Genomic DNA, 16,443 nt, shown 5'->3' with positions numbered 1-16,443 from the left:
AAGCGTCGAAGATTTCCGGCGCCATTCTCCATCTCACACAGGCATCGGCTGTATGTGCGGGGAGATCCATGGCCACTTCGGTGGTAATGGAACGACACCTTTGACGGCTATGAAGGAGACCGACAAAGCCGCCCTATTGAATGCCCCCATCTCTGACAGCGGTCTCTTTGGAGCCGCCGTCGGGAAGCTTGAGGAGGAGAGAAAGCAGCTGGCTAGACACCTGCCTTTGGCAGGAGGGTCTAGAACATCTACGAAAGAGAGCGCTGCACTTCATGTGAGGGCGCCCACTGTTCATCCCCCACCCCTGCAAAGGGATGGAGGAGTCGTTGTGTCTGTGTTTAATAAAGAATGTGTTCCATTTGACTCAGATTCCTTCTCGCTCTATCTCTCACCACTCTGTGTGCAGCGCAGCCCATTGCGGAGCTGAGCACACACAGAGGGCCGTTGTGAGTGGGAATGACAAGGAGAAAGCAAGACGGACGCTCGTAATGAGCCGTCATGCTATACCTCATAAAAATCCAACACTACACACTCTGAGGATTGAAGTAGATAGGGGTTTTAATAGCAGCCTGCGTACACAGCCCCATAGTGGCCCGATGAAGCAGTCGCTGTTGGGAGACGGCGCACTAATTCAGGCCGGCGCCTCAATTAGTGTAGCGCAGACCCGTGCTGAGTTCACGGAGGGCTGGAACCACAAGGTTACATGCATAACCGAAGTGTCGGCGCCCCCGATTCTCACAGAACGCGCTAGTGTTCCCTCCCCCCACCTTGGGCTGTCCCACCACTTCTGTGTTGGGATACAGCGGCGGCTTGGGCCATAGAGGAATACAGGTCCTTCCTATTGTCTGTACCACAGCTTCATCCACTCCTCCTGGCTAAGTCGGACGCTGGAAAAGGTTTATGCCATTCAATTCCATCGAACCCCACCCCCGTTCTCGGGTGTGGTGGAGACGGTGATGAAGACGCCAGAGAAAGTAGCCGCTCTTGTGAAAGAGGCGGTCACAGTAGTTCCCCAGGAGCAAAGGAACAGCGGGCTATATTCGCCCCATTTCCTAGTGCCAAAAAAGACGGGGGGTGAGGCCGATATTGGATTTACGCACTCTCAACGAGAGCGTAGCCAAACGGCCTTTCCGAATGCTCACGACAAAACGTCTACTGGAATGTATTCACAACAGAGACTTTTGTGTAAGCATAGATCTAAAGGACGCATACTTTCATGTGCCGGTACTTCCGCGTCACAGGAAGTTTGTGCGTTTCGCCTTTCAAGGGGGTGGCGTACGTGTATGTGAGAATGCCATTTGGGTACGCCTTGGCACCTCGCACGTTTTCCAAATGTGTAGAGGCGGCATTGGAGCCGCTGCGTCGTCAAGGGATAAGGCTATTAGCCTACCTAGACGACCTACTGGTTTTGGCCCCGTCAGCAGAGCTGGCGATAACACACACGACACAGACAGTGATTCACATCACGCGTCTGGGGTTCGCTGTGAATTGGAAAAAGAGTGCGCCTTGGCTCAGTCAGCAGATTGTCTTTCTGGGGTTACAGATAGACACTGTGACTATGAGGGCACGTATTTCGGATCCTCGACAGGCTTGTGATACGGATAAAACCTTCTCAGGGCTAACATGACACTTTTGGGTCTCATGTCGTCTGCCCACTCCGTGGTTCCGCTGGGACTTTTGCATATGCGCAAAACACAGCGATGGTTTGCTCAACTACGACTGGACCCAGTGAGGCACCGTCGTCGGTTGTTGACAGTTCCGCTCTGAGCGAGAGGGGATCTTAACTATTGGAGAGACCCGTGCGTAATGGCACAAGGGGTCGCAATAGGCAGGGTGTCATCCTACATTCCAGTGTACACAGATGCTTGTCTGACTGGATGGAGAGGGACATGTCAGGCTCGGGCAGTCGGAGGTGTGTGGTCCCAATCGGGACGTCACATCAACCTCCTGGAATTGGAAACGGTTCTACTGGTTCTGACCCACTTCATGTCCACCCTACGGGGACACGACGTGCAGACAACAGAACGACAGTAGCCTATATAAATCGCAAAGGGGGAGTCAGGTCTCCTGCACTTCACCGGTTGGCGGAGGAATTGTGGCTGTGGGCTCACGAGCACCTTCGCTCGTTGACAGCAGCGCACATTCCAGGCTGTCAGAATATCGGAGCAGACCTCATGTCTCGAGGGGGTCCCTGAGACGACAAGTGGCGACTGCACCCCGATGTTAATCTCCAAATATGGGAACGGTTCGGGAGAGCCGAGGTGGACCTGTTCGCGTCACGTGTGAACGCGCAATGTCCCCTATGGTTCTCTACGAGCCCAGGACGAACCGCCACTAGGGATAGACGCTTTTGCGCACCAGTGGCCGGAGGTTCTCCTGTACGCATTTCCACCACTGTCCTGCATTCTCCCACTACTAGCCCGTGTGAGAACAGAAGGGCTGTCAATCATATTGATAGCCACCGACCGCCCAGGAGCTCTGGGTACGCAGAGATGATTCAAATGTTGATTGCGCCATCATGGCCAATTCCACAGACAGGACGCGAGGTCTCAGGCGGCAGGCATGATAGAGCAATTGCCTCTAATCGGCCAGCCACTGAAGGTCTGGCTCCTGAGAGGGACAGGTTAGAGCGCCGTGGGTTATCTGATTCGGTAATCAGAACCATACAGGGCTCACGTGCCAGTTCCACATACAGGACATGCCAGTAGATGGAACATGTTTTCACAATGGTGCGCCACAGAGAATGTGGACCCCGTGTGCTGTCAGGCTGAGTGTGCTCTCTTTCCTACAGTTCATGTTTGACAAGCAGCGCTCACCCGCCACCATTAAGGGGTTTGCGGCAGCGATTTCAGCTTGTCATGAGGGGTTTGGCAGGGACACTGTTTTCAGTCACCCTCTAGTGAAACGGTTTCTATTGGGGACGCGGAGGCTTAGGCCAGTGGCTAGAGCAACGCTACCACAGTGGGATTTGACTTTGGTACTCAAGGCGTTCTGTGAGACGCCGTTCGAACCATTGAATCAAATTTCCCTCAAGCTGTTGTCTTTGAAGACGGCACTGTTGCTTGCCTTGACTACGGTCAAGCGTGTCAGTGATTTGTGTGCTCTTTCGACAAGACCCGACTGCCTTGCCATAAACGGCGACTTGAGCAGAGCGGTGTTATGTCCTAACCCGGCATTTACGCCAAAGGTTATTAAGAGCTCATACAGGTCGCAGACTGTTGAGCTATGGGCTTTCTCCCCCCCTCATGAGGAGCGGAGAGAGGAGAGACTACATCGCCTGTGCCCGGCGTGCTACGTGCAGCGCACGGCGATGATTAGGTCATCACCTCAGTTGTTTGTGTGTCACGGTGTTAACGCACTGGGTAGACCACTTTCAAAACAGTGGCTGTCTCATTGGCTTTGCGAATCCATTGAGACAGCTTATGAGGCGGCAGGGCGACCAATGCCTCATGGCGTAAGAGCCCACTCCACTCGTGGAGTAGCGGCATCTACGGCACTTTTCAGAGGAATTGGGGTAGAGGTTATTTGTGCAGCGGCGTCGTGGTCGTCACCGTCTCCTTTTATCCGATTCTATCTGTTGGACGTGTCGTCTAACTCTCTAGCTCGTTCTGTACTAAGCGTAGTTGAGGGCAGAACTTGAGTTAAGAAAGGTTGCAGGACTAATGGGATGTGTTCCCATTAGGTCCGCTCTTTTTTGACAGAAGAGAGAGAGACACACACACACACGTGTAACATGACCTTTGTTTGACACTGTCAATACAACAGGGAATGTCTAGACTGCCACCACTGTGTCATTGTGCTGGGAAATAGTACTGTAACCTAGTGTTACCCTACTATTAGACCGGTCACTAAAGTTGAGGGAATATTGAGGCAGAATAGTTGGCCTAAATTCTATCGTCTGCCCACGAATCATTGCCTCTGCCTATGCATTAAGTGTGGCGGGTTACACTGAAAAAGCAGTGAGCATGTCTTCTAAACTGGTTCAGCCTGTACTCAGCTTTGCTGACGTGAAGGCTAGAATTAAGGCGGGAAAACACAGGTTTAATGGACTGGGTTTCCATCAGGTCCGTTTTCTCCTTTATTAGAAGGACTGCAGGACATGACTCCTGGCTCCTCCATTCACTTGAACTCCACTAGCGTACACACCATGTCTGGAAGAGGCAGAGGCAGCAAATGACTCGAAAAGGGAGGCGCCATCTGAGACAGGAGGAGGGAGATTTCACCGCGTTCTAAAAGAGCAAGCCCTTTTAAGGGTAATTCCTGTTTTTTGTAGGCAGAAATCGACTTCTCTCACTCCAGTATCAACTTGCTGTCGGGTTCCCCTCGTGCTGCAAGAGCGAGCGACTGCCAACACCTGCCGAGTCGTCTCGGCTAGACAACTGCGTTCTCCAAGGTAAAAAGGTGTGCCTGATTTAAGGCGTTCCAGTTTTTTAAATAATAATTGTATCACTGATAACCTAGGCCTGTCATGTAGTTCTATGTTGTAGTACCAGAGAATCACATCCAAACCACGTCTTTTAAGCCGGTACTTAACACCTATACCGCGTGTTGTCGTTTCCTGATCAGGCAGTAGTATTTTTAGCTTTTTACAAACATACCATTGGTTTTTTATCACGTTGCCCTGCACCCCTCCCCCCCTCATCCTATCTAACAAAACTACATTGTGTGAGCCAATTTATTCTGTGTCTGGCTGCAATCCTAGCTTAAGGGAATATCTTATAATTAACCACTGGCACTATCCCATCATTTGAAAGTGTTTGTACTAAACAATAAATAAAGAGCTGAATCTACCGTAAGCCTCACCACAAAACCAACAATGGCTACCGCACCCCCAATCACAAATGAACAGAGAAAATTGATATGGACCAAAGCTTTTGATGGGAAATCAGACATGCCTAGGACACCATCTGTGGAGGAAAAACCCCATCAAACCAAAAAGGATCCCCGCCTATCCAAGCACGTCAAGTCGCAAGTAGGCAAGAAAAACACACTATCACTGGACTTTTATACCACTTCTACACAGCAAGAAATGACAGTGCAAAAAGAGAGTATTAACTCTCCCGAACCTACCCTTGAAGAACCTAGCAAACCAACGAATGCTACCAGGCCACCCAAGGAGTGTATCGAATCAAACAAGGACACCATCTCAATTTCTCCACCAAGCATCACCACCGGAGAAGAAATACCACTTACCAAGGACAAAATGGACCCTATAGCGCTCCACGAAGTACTAGCTCAGCTCCAATATCTTGCCAGCGAACTCAACAAACATACCCAATCAACCCCTCTTGCCCCCTTTGCTCTCCAACTACAAGATACCCTCATGGAAATGAGCACGGCACTCGTACACGGCGATACCACAGCAACTAACCCTCCACAAGCTCTACCTCTATCCCCACCTCAAGATACCTATTCTGATATTGTCACTCAGAATATGGGAAGATATGGGAAGCTGTACAGTAGCCACCCACAAAAACAGGCCAGAAGGGAAAGCACGAGCATAAACTGTCTCCTGTGGTAATTGACTTCTTGAACAGTGATGCCCTCCCACCTCCCTCAAACAAAGACATCTACAAAGAAATCCTACGCAATAAACCTAATATCCAACTGCAAAAGCTCATCCAGATGAGAAGAGGTGGAATCCTTGTATTTGTCAAGGATATCCACTCCCTGAACTCCCTCCTCTCCCCCTGGCCCACAGGGGCCTTTAAATGGGGCAACAATAAAGTGTAGGTTGGCACAGAGATGAAACCAAACCACCCAAGACAAAGACCACTCAACAGCTAATCATCAAGGGCATCCAAATGGAAACCACCAGCGACGAAATCCAGCAGGAGTTGGAGAGGCAGCGCATTACAACCACTAAAGTATACAGGATCGTCAGCCGAGCCACACAGCAACCGACTACTTTCATCTGTATTCACCTCAGCAACCCGGACAACGCGCCTGGCCTACTGCTTGAGGGATTCTACATGAACTACTTCCACTTCAGGGTGGAAAAAGCACGGCCACCCCCCACCAGCATTAAACAGTGCTGCAAATGTCAAGAATTCAACCACGTATCCACCGACTGCAAAAACCAGGTCAAATGTCTGTGATGTGCTGAAAACCACCACCATAAAGAATGCCTCAAAGAGAACAATTATGCCAGCTGTGCCAACTATGGTGGTGCCCACTCATTGGTCTCCAGACAATGCCCCACCTATCTAGCCCTCACCCCCACCAAGGCCACCAGGGCTACTACCACCATCAGCGCAGCCACTACCAACCATCTTACAACACCAAGCCTGTCCGGCTCTCACCAACACCATTCACCTGCAGGAGGATCTGAAAGGAATATGCATAGACGAAGAAATAGTAAATAGAGTTATGGACAGCATAAGGAAACACAGAGACGGCCCCACCTCTTAACTTTGAATCGCCTTCTACAGCCTTAACTACACTCCAAATCAAATGTTCTACATATCAACATCAGAGGGTTAAGGAGAAACAAGCAGGAGCTGAAGCAACTTCTTCTAGAAAAGCAAACCAGCAATGCCTCTATCAACAAAACCTTTCTAAGTACTAATGCAAGATTCCGTATTCCTGGCTTTAACATTCTAAGGAAGGATCGACTAGAGGGATGCAGAGGGGGTGTGGCACTGCTTTTAAAGGAAGGAATTGAGTACTCTGAAGCCGTTTTCAACCTCACCAAAGAAGAACTCAACAACAATGAGTACACTGCAGCGAAAATACTCCTAAATGCACAAACAACTCTTCTGGTAACCACCATATACTGTCCACCCGCAACAACACCCTCCGAAAAATTGATCGCTGCCCTTGCAGACAACGGCCATACCATCATAATGGGAGATTTCAATGCCAAACACACCGACTTCAACTGTAATACTACAAACCACTCGGGAAGAGTATTAAGGGATATCCTCGACAGCACAAACCTGGCCATCCTCAACACCAACGAGCCCACACACATCCATTCTTCAACCTCCACGGCAAACATCCTTGATCTTGTCCTCTGCTCCCCGGACTTGGCTGCTAAACTCCTTAGCTTTTCAGTCAGCCATGACGTGGGAAGTGACCACCTTCCTGTCCTTGCCGCCTCCTCTCTCCAACAAGCACCCGAAAAACAAAGATACAACTACAAGAAAGCAGACTGGGAAAAATACCGAAAATGCATTACAGGCAAGATAACAAATATTGCATTAACAACACAGAACCCCAAGGATTTGGACCAGCTGGCTGAGAGAATAGGGACTATCCTCATCCAGGCCCGGAAAGAGACCATCTCACTTACCACCATCAGACTACCACAACAACAACTCCCACCACATATCCTTAGTCTCATCAAGCAGAAAAGAAAGATCCGGAGAGACTTTATCAGAACAAGAGCACCCAACCTGAAAACAGAAGTTAATCGGTTGCAGAATCACATCAGACACCAACTCACCCTTCACAAACAGAAACAGTGGACTACCTTTTATCACCAGCTAGATGCAGACACCAACCCTCGGACCTTCTGGCAAAAAAATCAAAAACAATTAACGGAGACAAAACCAATAATATCATACCTGTGCTAAAGTCTCAAAACCAACGAAACAAAAGCAACATTATTCAGAAACCACCTACAAAATGTTAATTCTTGTCCCGACGATCCTCTCTTTGACAAAGACTGGAAAACCATCGTCGACAGAGAAATACAGAAAAGTGTACACTCCAAATCCGACACCAGTAGACCATCCCCTCACCCGCTCTGTTAGCATTGAAGAAATCAAGACTCACCTGAAAAACAAAAAAACAAAGCACCAGGGGAAGACAACATTGACAGCACACTCATCAAACAAGCACCTGATGAATACCTGCACCTCCTTTCTAACCTCTTCACAGCATGTCTCATGGAAGGCTACTTTCCCCTACCTTGGAAATCTGCAGTTGTCACAATGATCCACAAACCTGGCAAAGACCCATACAACGTCACAAGTTATAGACCAATCAGCCTCCTCAGTCATGTCGGGAAGCTGTTTGAGAGAGTACTCACCCAAAGACTAAGCGGCCACACTGAGGAAATGGGCATCCTTGGAATCCACCAAGCTGGCTTCAGGAAAACAAGATCAACCACCGATAACATTCTAAGACTGTCAGAGGACATCCTTCGGAACTTCAAGAAAAAAGAACTTACCCTGGCAGTTTTCTTTGATATAGAGAAAGCATTTGACAAGATGTGGCACAATGGACTGTGTTACCGGCTTGCAGACTCCAATCTCAAACTACCGCTCTCCATCAGAAACATCACCACTAGCTTTCTCCACAACCGTACAATTAAAGTGAAGGTCTCCACAGCAATATCCTCACCTTTCACCCCTGAAGCAGGTGTCCCACAGGGGGCAGTTCTAAGTCCGCTACTTTTTCTACTCTACATATCAGATATTTACTACCCTCCACCCACCATAGGTCAAGTCTCACAGTTTGCCGATGACCTCTGCTACTGGTCCAGCTCCAAATGTCCTCAACTCGCTGCAAAAAAACTCCAGAAGTCTATTGAAATGATCGAGACGTAGTCTAACATGTGGCGAGTAAAATTGAACCCACAAAAGACCCAATGTGTCCTCTTCACAAGAAGCACTGGCAAAAAGACCAGGAAACCCATAGATCTCAAACTCTACGGTGAAACAATAAAAGTAGAAAAAGAAGCAAAACTCCTTGGAGTCACCTTCCAGAAGAACATGCACTGGGCAATCCATATAGCGAACATAGAGAGAGAGGGACGAAAAAGACTAAACCACCTAAAAATGCTGTGTGGAAGAAAATATGGAGCCTCAACCTCAGACAGTGCTGAAAGTCTACATCAGCTACATCCGATCCCTCTTTGAAAACTCCCTACCAGCCTGGATAACAGCTTCACCGCAGCAGATGAATCGGCTACAGATAGTTCAAAACATGGCAATAAAAATGGCTTACAGACTACCAAGATACATCAGCAATCACTACGTTAACAGCATATCTGGCCTGACATCAATTAACAACAGACAGTCAATCATTGGTCAGAAGTTCATCAACAGAGCCACTCACAACCCATCATTGAAGGAAGCCGTGGGACAGGCCAAATGGACCACAGATACACCCATGTCCATAATGCTGAAACTGACCTAGAAGAGAGGAAGGGGGAAAAAAAGAAAAAAAAGAAAAAATACAAACAATCGTGTGTGTATGAAAATGTGTAGATATATGAAAATGCACTCCTTAGCGCCCCCACCCCTCTCCCCCTGCACAGGTGTGAGCTATAATTTTTTTACTTTAAAAAATAAAGTTTTTATCTTTTTTATTCTCTATTTTTTTCATGACGGGAAAAGAAATGGGTGGAACTAATCTACGCCCGTTCTGATAAAAACCTTAGGGCATCTAGCCTCGGGGGATGCCTTGCTTGACCACACCCTCCTTCCTTGCTCCTGGCCTGGCCTGCCCTGCCTCTTCCACCAATCCAATTGTTTCTTATGGACAGAAAAGAGCAGAAGCTCTGAGCTGTCCCATCAGGTTCATTGTCTACTGAGTGACTCCTGGCTGAATGGCACAGTTGAGTCATGTGTTATATCTTGCCCACCAGTCTATGACTGTGTTGGGCAGAGAGATTAGGAATATAGTTCTGTAATGGATATTACAGTACTATTAGAACAATCTGAATATCAATAGAGTTGAGTTCATCCATCTGTGGTACAGTTAGTATGAGTCATATTCTATGATCTGCTCACTAGACATTGGCTTTGCCTTTAGACTGAGTGAGCAGATTAGATCAAAGACACAGTACATTGTAACTGAGTGTGGTTCACAGTAAGTTGCAGTACTGTGGGATTTGGTCGCAGCCATTGCTGAGCTGACCTTTTCTTAAGTGGAAAGTGTTTTGGCTCGGCAGGGAGTACATTTTGGGAGCGTTTCGCTCCGTCTTAAACCACTAGGAGCAGAGCTCCCCTATGGGGCGGAGCTCCACTCATAGAACTGGAGTTACACTCCGGTAACCATCGATTATTGCCAGTAACCTGGACCACACTGACATGAACACGACCACCGTATAAAGGAACCACAATGCCATCACTCTCTAACACTTTAATGTCTCGAACAATAGGAGCAAGGATCTCCCTTAATCCATAACGTTTAAGATCTTGAGCATGAAATAAGCCACGCAGGTGTATGTTAGCCAAACAAGAATTCCATTTAGGAGAGAAGTACCTTAAAGTAAAATATATAGCACCCAATATATGAATTCCTCGCATATGAATTCCTCCAATTCCTCGCAAAATCATCATAGAACAATTGAATCTGTATGACGTGCCTTTCTGTTGAGAACAGAGGGTGACTCCTAATAAAAGATCCATCACACAGAGTCTTGTGTCACTGGGATCGCGAAACATCTCTGAAACATGTTTACATTTGAATATTGACTGCAAGGTAGACAATATTGGAACATACATTAATTTGTCTTGAACTACGATCTGGTCATATGTTCCAGTCTTTTTGTTTCGTCTTGTGTCAAATCTTGAGCCAATGACATGTTCTACAGTTTCCCACTTCTCTGTGAAAAATGTGGCCCTCTTGTATTCAGAATTTAGCAGTGAAAGGATTCTCTAACCCTTCAAAATATGCCTCAACTTTCTTGGGACATTTCAGTTTGTCCTTCATCACATAGAACATGCTTAACGAAATTATTTAGCTCGCTGTTGGATATCATGAAATATCTCTTCCATGGAATTCACAACAGAATTAACTGTACTTTGACCTACACCTGCTGCCTTTAGATCAGCAATTAGACGCACAACTATTTACAATGTCTGGGGAAGACATCGCTGACTCACTACATTTTCAGTCAACACTTCTCCAACACTACCTTCACAAGTTTTAAAGGTGCTGTGAGAGTTTGAAAAATCAACATCACCGACTGAACCAAATGAACTGCTAATGTGGCAATTACTTAAATGCTTTCTAAAACCAGAAAAGCTACCAAAGGAACATGAACATCCCACTTGACCACATTTTAGATGAGTTCTCCCTGGACAAAGTCCATTAATTACTTTAAGGTGCTTGACAAGGGTGTTTGAACTTGTATGCTTAGTCTTGCATAGAAAACACTTCATAATTTCACTAACGCAACATTCTTGCTCTCAAATCAGCAACTCGGGGAGTCTCCTTTGTTTCCCCCATATCAATGTTATAGATGGTTGTTTGCACAAAAGTGAAGAAGTTACTCAGGCAAGAACTGCATGACGTACCGAAGACGAAGTGAGCCTTAAAGAGTTCGTCAAAGGCTCCTACTGAGGCCGTTGCCTTGCATGGAACCGCATGCTTGTCGATCACAACAAAGTAGGAGTGAATGCTCCTCTTTGTGGATCCCAAGGCAAGAAGGTAGGGCTGACTGCTTTGGGTGATGTGTCCAGATGCTGCTGCACACTGGTTCCAACCTAAAACAAGAGATATTGGTAGGAGCATTTAGTGACTAACTTCTTTCAAAGGAGGATCACTTCAAAGGAAGATCACTTCACACTATGCATGGGAGCTTGAGGTAGGGACAGATTATTAAACTTGAGCCGTTTCTGGTGTCTGGTGTACACATTTTAAACAACTTTGACACCTTTTGAAATTTTATGAGCTGATCTACCCCTTGACATGCAGACATCTGTCCTGGCTTCTTACGACCTTGCGCAGCTGGTGGTAGCAGATGTAGCAGCAGCAAGATATCAGCCATGTCACTGTCCCAGCCTGTTGATCAGTAAATCAATGTCAAGTGTAAATCAATGTCAAGTGTACATTTGCATTCAATACTAGTTGTCACAAACTTACATTGCTACCAAAATGCATATTGTGCACCAGCACAAAAACAATAATGGCAAGATAAAACATTGCTCTGCCCATACCATTCTCATTTTCAACAGCTGACTCTGCATTGTGCATAAATTCCAAGAGTTCTGTGGTGGGTGTAAGTCCATGGCTTTCCATCATCACTTCTCCCTTGAAAGTGGTTGGCCACTTCTCCAAGAACTTGTTGGCTGTGGCCTCACCATCATTGTTATATTACCCTATAATATGTATGTGAACCTACCTCTGGGAGATTTGCTTTTTTTGTATGGTCTTCAATTGACATGCCAGGTATCCAGACCCACTCTCTTGATCATAGTACGTAATGTTCCAGAGATACTTTTACTTTACTTACATATACATTTTCTGAAAATGAGTCTTCGAGATAAGGAAACAATGCAACAATTCCCTGTGCTTACATCATCCTGACATTTTTGGGGAGGTATATGAATTCCATGAGTACACAATCGGCATTGGACAACCACTGATAAAGACAATTACTCATGCGTACAATAATGACAATATTTACTTGTTACCCAAATCATTTTTACCCATGTGTTTCTGTCATCTCAGCAGCAAGTATGTTGATCATCTGCCTTCTGGTGGCATCTGTCAGAGTGTTGGTTTTTCCATACTCTTGTATGATGCGTTCACCACCAGGTTTTGATGTTAGGATTCTTTCAATCAACTCTAAAGCAAAATAAAGAAGGTGCTCTGGGTGAGTAAATTCAACTACACTGCTCAAAAAAATAAAGGGAACACTTAAACAACACAATGTAACTCCAAGTCAATCACACTTCTGTGAAATCAAACTGTCCACTTAGGAAGCAACACTGATTGACAATAAATTTCACATGCTGTTGTGCAAATGGAATAGACAAAAGGTGGAAATTATAGGCAATTAGCAAGACACCCCCAAAAAATGAGTGATTCTGCAGGTGGGGATCACAAGCCAGTTCTCAGTTCCTATGCTTCCTGGCTGAGGTTTTGGTCACTTTTGAATGCTGGTGGTGCTCTCACTCTAGTGGTAGCATGAGACGGAGTCTACAACCCACACAAGTGGCTCAGGTAGTGCAGTTCATCCAGGATGGCACATCAATGCGAGCTGTGGCAAAAAGGTTTGCTGTGTCTGTCAGCGTAGTGTCCAGAGCGTGGAGGCGCTACCAGGAGACAGGCCAGTACATCAGGAGACATGGAGGAGGCCGTAGGAGGGCAACAACCCAGCGGCAGGACCGCTACCTCCGCCTTTGTGCAAGGAGGAGCAGGAGGAGCACTGCCAGAGCCCTGCAACATGACCTCCAGCAGGCCACAAATGTGCATGTGTCAGAAACAGACTCCATGAGGGTGGTATGAGGGCCCGACGTCCACAGGTGGGGGTTGTGCTTACAGCCCAACACCGTGCAGGTACATTTGGCATTTGCCAGAGAACACCAAGATTGGCAAATTCGCCACTGGCGCCCTGTGCTCTTTACAGATAAAAGCAGGTTCACACTGAGCACATGTGACAGATGTGACAGAGTCTGGAGACGCCGTGGAGAACGTTCTGCTGCCTGCAACATTCTCCAGCATGACCGGTTTGGCGGTGGGTCAGTCATGGTGTGAGGTGACATTTCTTTGTGGGGCCGCACAGCCTTCCATGTGCTCGCCAGAGGTAGCCTGACTGCCATTAGGTACCGAGATGAGATCCTCAGAGCCCTTGTGAGACCATATGCTGACACATGCACAATTGTGGCCTGCTGGAGGTCATTTTGCAGGGCTCTGGCATTGCTCATCCTGATCAAAGGCGGAGGTAGCGGGCCTGCTGCTGGGTTGTTGCCCTCCTACGGCCTCCTCCACGTCTCCTGATGTACTGGCCTGTTTCCTGGTAGCGCCTCCATGCTCTGGACACTACGCTGACAGACACGGCAAACCTTCTTGCCACAGCTCACATTGATGTGCCATCCTGGATGAGCTGCACTACCTGAGCCACTTGTGTGGGTTGTAGACTCCGTCTCATGCTACCACCAGAGTGAAAGCACCGCCAGCATTCAAAAGTGACCAAAACATCAGCCAGGAAGCATAGGAACTGAGAAGTGGTCTGTGGTCACCACCTGCAGAATCACTCCTTTATTGGGGGTGTGTTGCTAATTGCCTATAATTTCCACCTTTTGTCTATTCCATTTGCACAACAGCATGTGAAATTTATTGTCAATCAGTGTTGCTTCCTAAGTGGACAGTTTGATTTCACAGAAGTGTGATTGACTTGGAGTTACATTGTGTTGTTTAAGTGTTCCCTTTATTTTTTTGAGCAGTGTATAAGATTTTATTTATTTTTTTAATAGTAAAAATTGAAAAGAATTAGCTCAAGAACACTCCCCAATCCCATAATATGAAACAAACATACAGATTACACCAAACAGTAGTTTCTACCAAATACCACTTTAGCCTCAGTTTATCCAGCACTGTCTTTTGGGTTGGCTCCCTTCACCAGTGGCTGCTTCTTCATGATGGTCACACACAGTGAAATTCAGAATTATAGTGTCATCAGATCTTACAGAGGATGACGATGATAATTGAGAGGCTTTAAAATAGGAGAGCAAAAAATGTAAAAGCTAGGTGAATATGTGAACATTTAGTATTTTGAATTGTGTCATACTTGCTATTAATCAAACTTTCAGCTTAACATTAAACTGTGAAGAGTCTGAATTAATAAATACTACAAATAATTTCACACAGTGATGACCCACCAAGTCCTTCATGATCCAGAAGGTGCCAGGTGACTCCTTTGCAATCTCTTCAAACACCTCTGTCAATTTCTGTGTGAGACTGGTCATACACTTTGATGTCAGACTGTCTTGCCTCTGGTATGCTGAATTTGATGAAAGCTGAAGAAAAAAACCCACAGAAATTGTGTGTCCAGGTGAAATAGTAGGGAACTACCTAGTGTCAATATGAAGAAAAATACAACTTAACTAAAGGCACCATCAAACCTAAGGTAACGCACGCACCTTTCAAGAAAGAATCAAATGTCAGCTCAGACAGTTTCACATATTTTTGCTCTGCCACATATTGAACATGTTGGGTATACCTGGTTTTAAACAGAAATTCCAAATATTCACTAGTGCAATCAAACCAGCTAACTCAATGTTTCTCAGTCTTGCTCTGAACCCAGCACAGTACTGGACAATATAGGCGTCTCCCTGACATAGTTCAGTCTTCATGAGTTGAAACAGATGTGTTAGACGAGTGAGACATTGTTCAGTGCTCTGGCAGCATTAACACACTGACCTAGTCTAGTATAACCCACTGAAAAATATTTTACTTATCTTCATTTGCTGAGTCTAAGTTAATCATAAGGGTTATCATAATAATTGAGGTGGCCAATGAAGTTATTCCCTGGAGCAAGTTAACTTTGACTGTGAACTGTAACAAAAGCAACGCAGACAGGTTAGCTAAATGTCATTCATTAAATTCACCGTTCACTTCTGATAATGCCACTATTTATCTTAAAAATGCACTTGCTTATGTTAACATGTGAGGTGAATTTAGAATTTACCCATGGCTCAACTTAAAGATAAAGTTGGGCAATGTTGGTTCTAGCTGGCTCACATTAGTCAGCTAGTTAGCTCATGTTAGCGATTGACGTTTGCTACGGTGTTCATTGACGTTAACTAGCCATAGCTGCACTTAGCTTTGGCACCAACTGAACTCGACAATACAACATTTGTTGATTAATAGCTGAATAATGCTAAGTTCACCAGATAATGATAGCTAATCGTTGTTCATGCTAAATAGACCTGCCAAGCACTAGCAAGCTAGGTACCGTTAAATAGTCCATGTGGATAAGGACAGCTAACTAGCTAACGGCCTGCATAATCAAACTTATTCGGTTAATAAGCCATTTTAACATGAAAACGTTAACGTTAGCTAACACTAGCTCGGAAACGTAGCGTTAACATGACCAAGATTACCATAAAACAATCTATGGTTAGCTATTCTTAGCTAAACGCTGTGTAATTAATTTTAGCTACCAAGCTGTCAGCTACTCACCAAAAAGCATGGGGGGGGTGCAAGGGCTTTGTGACCTGACAGCGTGAATGCGGGCTAACGTTAACGAACATGAAAATGGCTGCCACGCATCCCTGTGATGATGACGTTTGGTTACGGCTAATGTTAGCGAGTTACGTTGAGCTAGAACATGTTACATCCACAATAGGAGCACGCTAAATGGGCAGTTTTCAACTCAAACAATATGGAAAAACGTATGCCTAAATTATAACATCAACAGTGCATATCAGAGCGCTAGTTACCTAACATTAGCTAGTTAGTGCTAGTTAGACTACGACCGCCACACAGGGGAGCTCGATGCTGACTCGCAAACAGATGAGACAGAAGCTTGAAACAAAAATGATGTGCGTAATTAACATCAATAGGCTATTACTCTATAATAAAGTAAATGTCAAAGTGAAAACTTTTCTATTAGTTGTTGACGTTACTTACTTGATTATTTGAGGATGTGCAGGAGCAATTGCGTTGACAAGCAAGTCAAAATAATGATCATCCACAACCACAGCAGAGGATTGCCGCGTTTTTTCATTCCACTGAATTGAGTTGAATTTACACTGC

General features: G+C 45.9%; 1 long non-coding RNA gene across 1 annotated transcript; it reads right to left on the bottom strand.

The window, feature by feature from the left end:
• Positions 1–13,755: 13,755 nt before the first annotated feature.
• Positions 13,756–16,151, bottom strand: LOC129840003 (uncharacterized). Its single transcript, XR_008757147.1, has 3 exons — positions 15,868–16,151; positions 14,565–14,702; positions 13,756–14,398 (listed from the first exon to the last, which is right to left on the bottom strand). It is a non-coding gene; the product is annotated as an uncharacterized LOC129840003 (long non-coding RNA).
• Between the last annotated feature and the right edge of the window lie 292 nt (positions 16,152–16,443).

Source organism: Salvelinus fontinalis, chromosome 3, assembly GCF_029448725.1.
Source record: "Salvelinus fontinalis isolate EN_2023a chromosome 3, ASM2944872v1, whole genome shotgun sequence".
Lineage (NCBI taxonomy): Eukaryota > Metazoa > Chordata > Actinopteri > Salmoniformes > Salmonidae > Salvelinus > Salvelinus fontinalis.
This window is presented reverse-complemented; position numbering and strand designations above follow the sequence as displayed.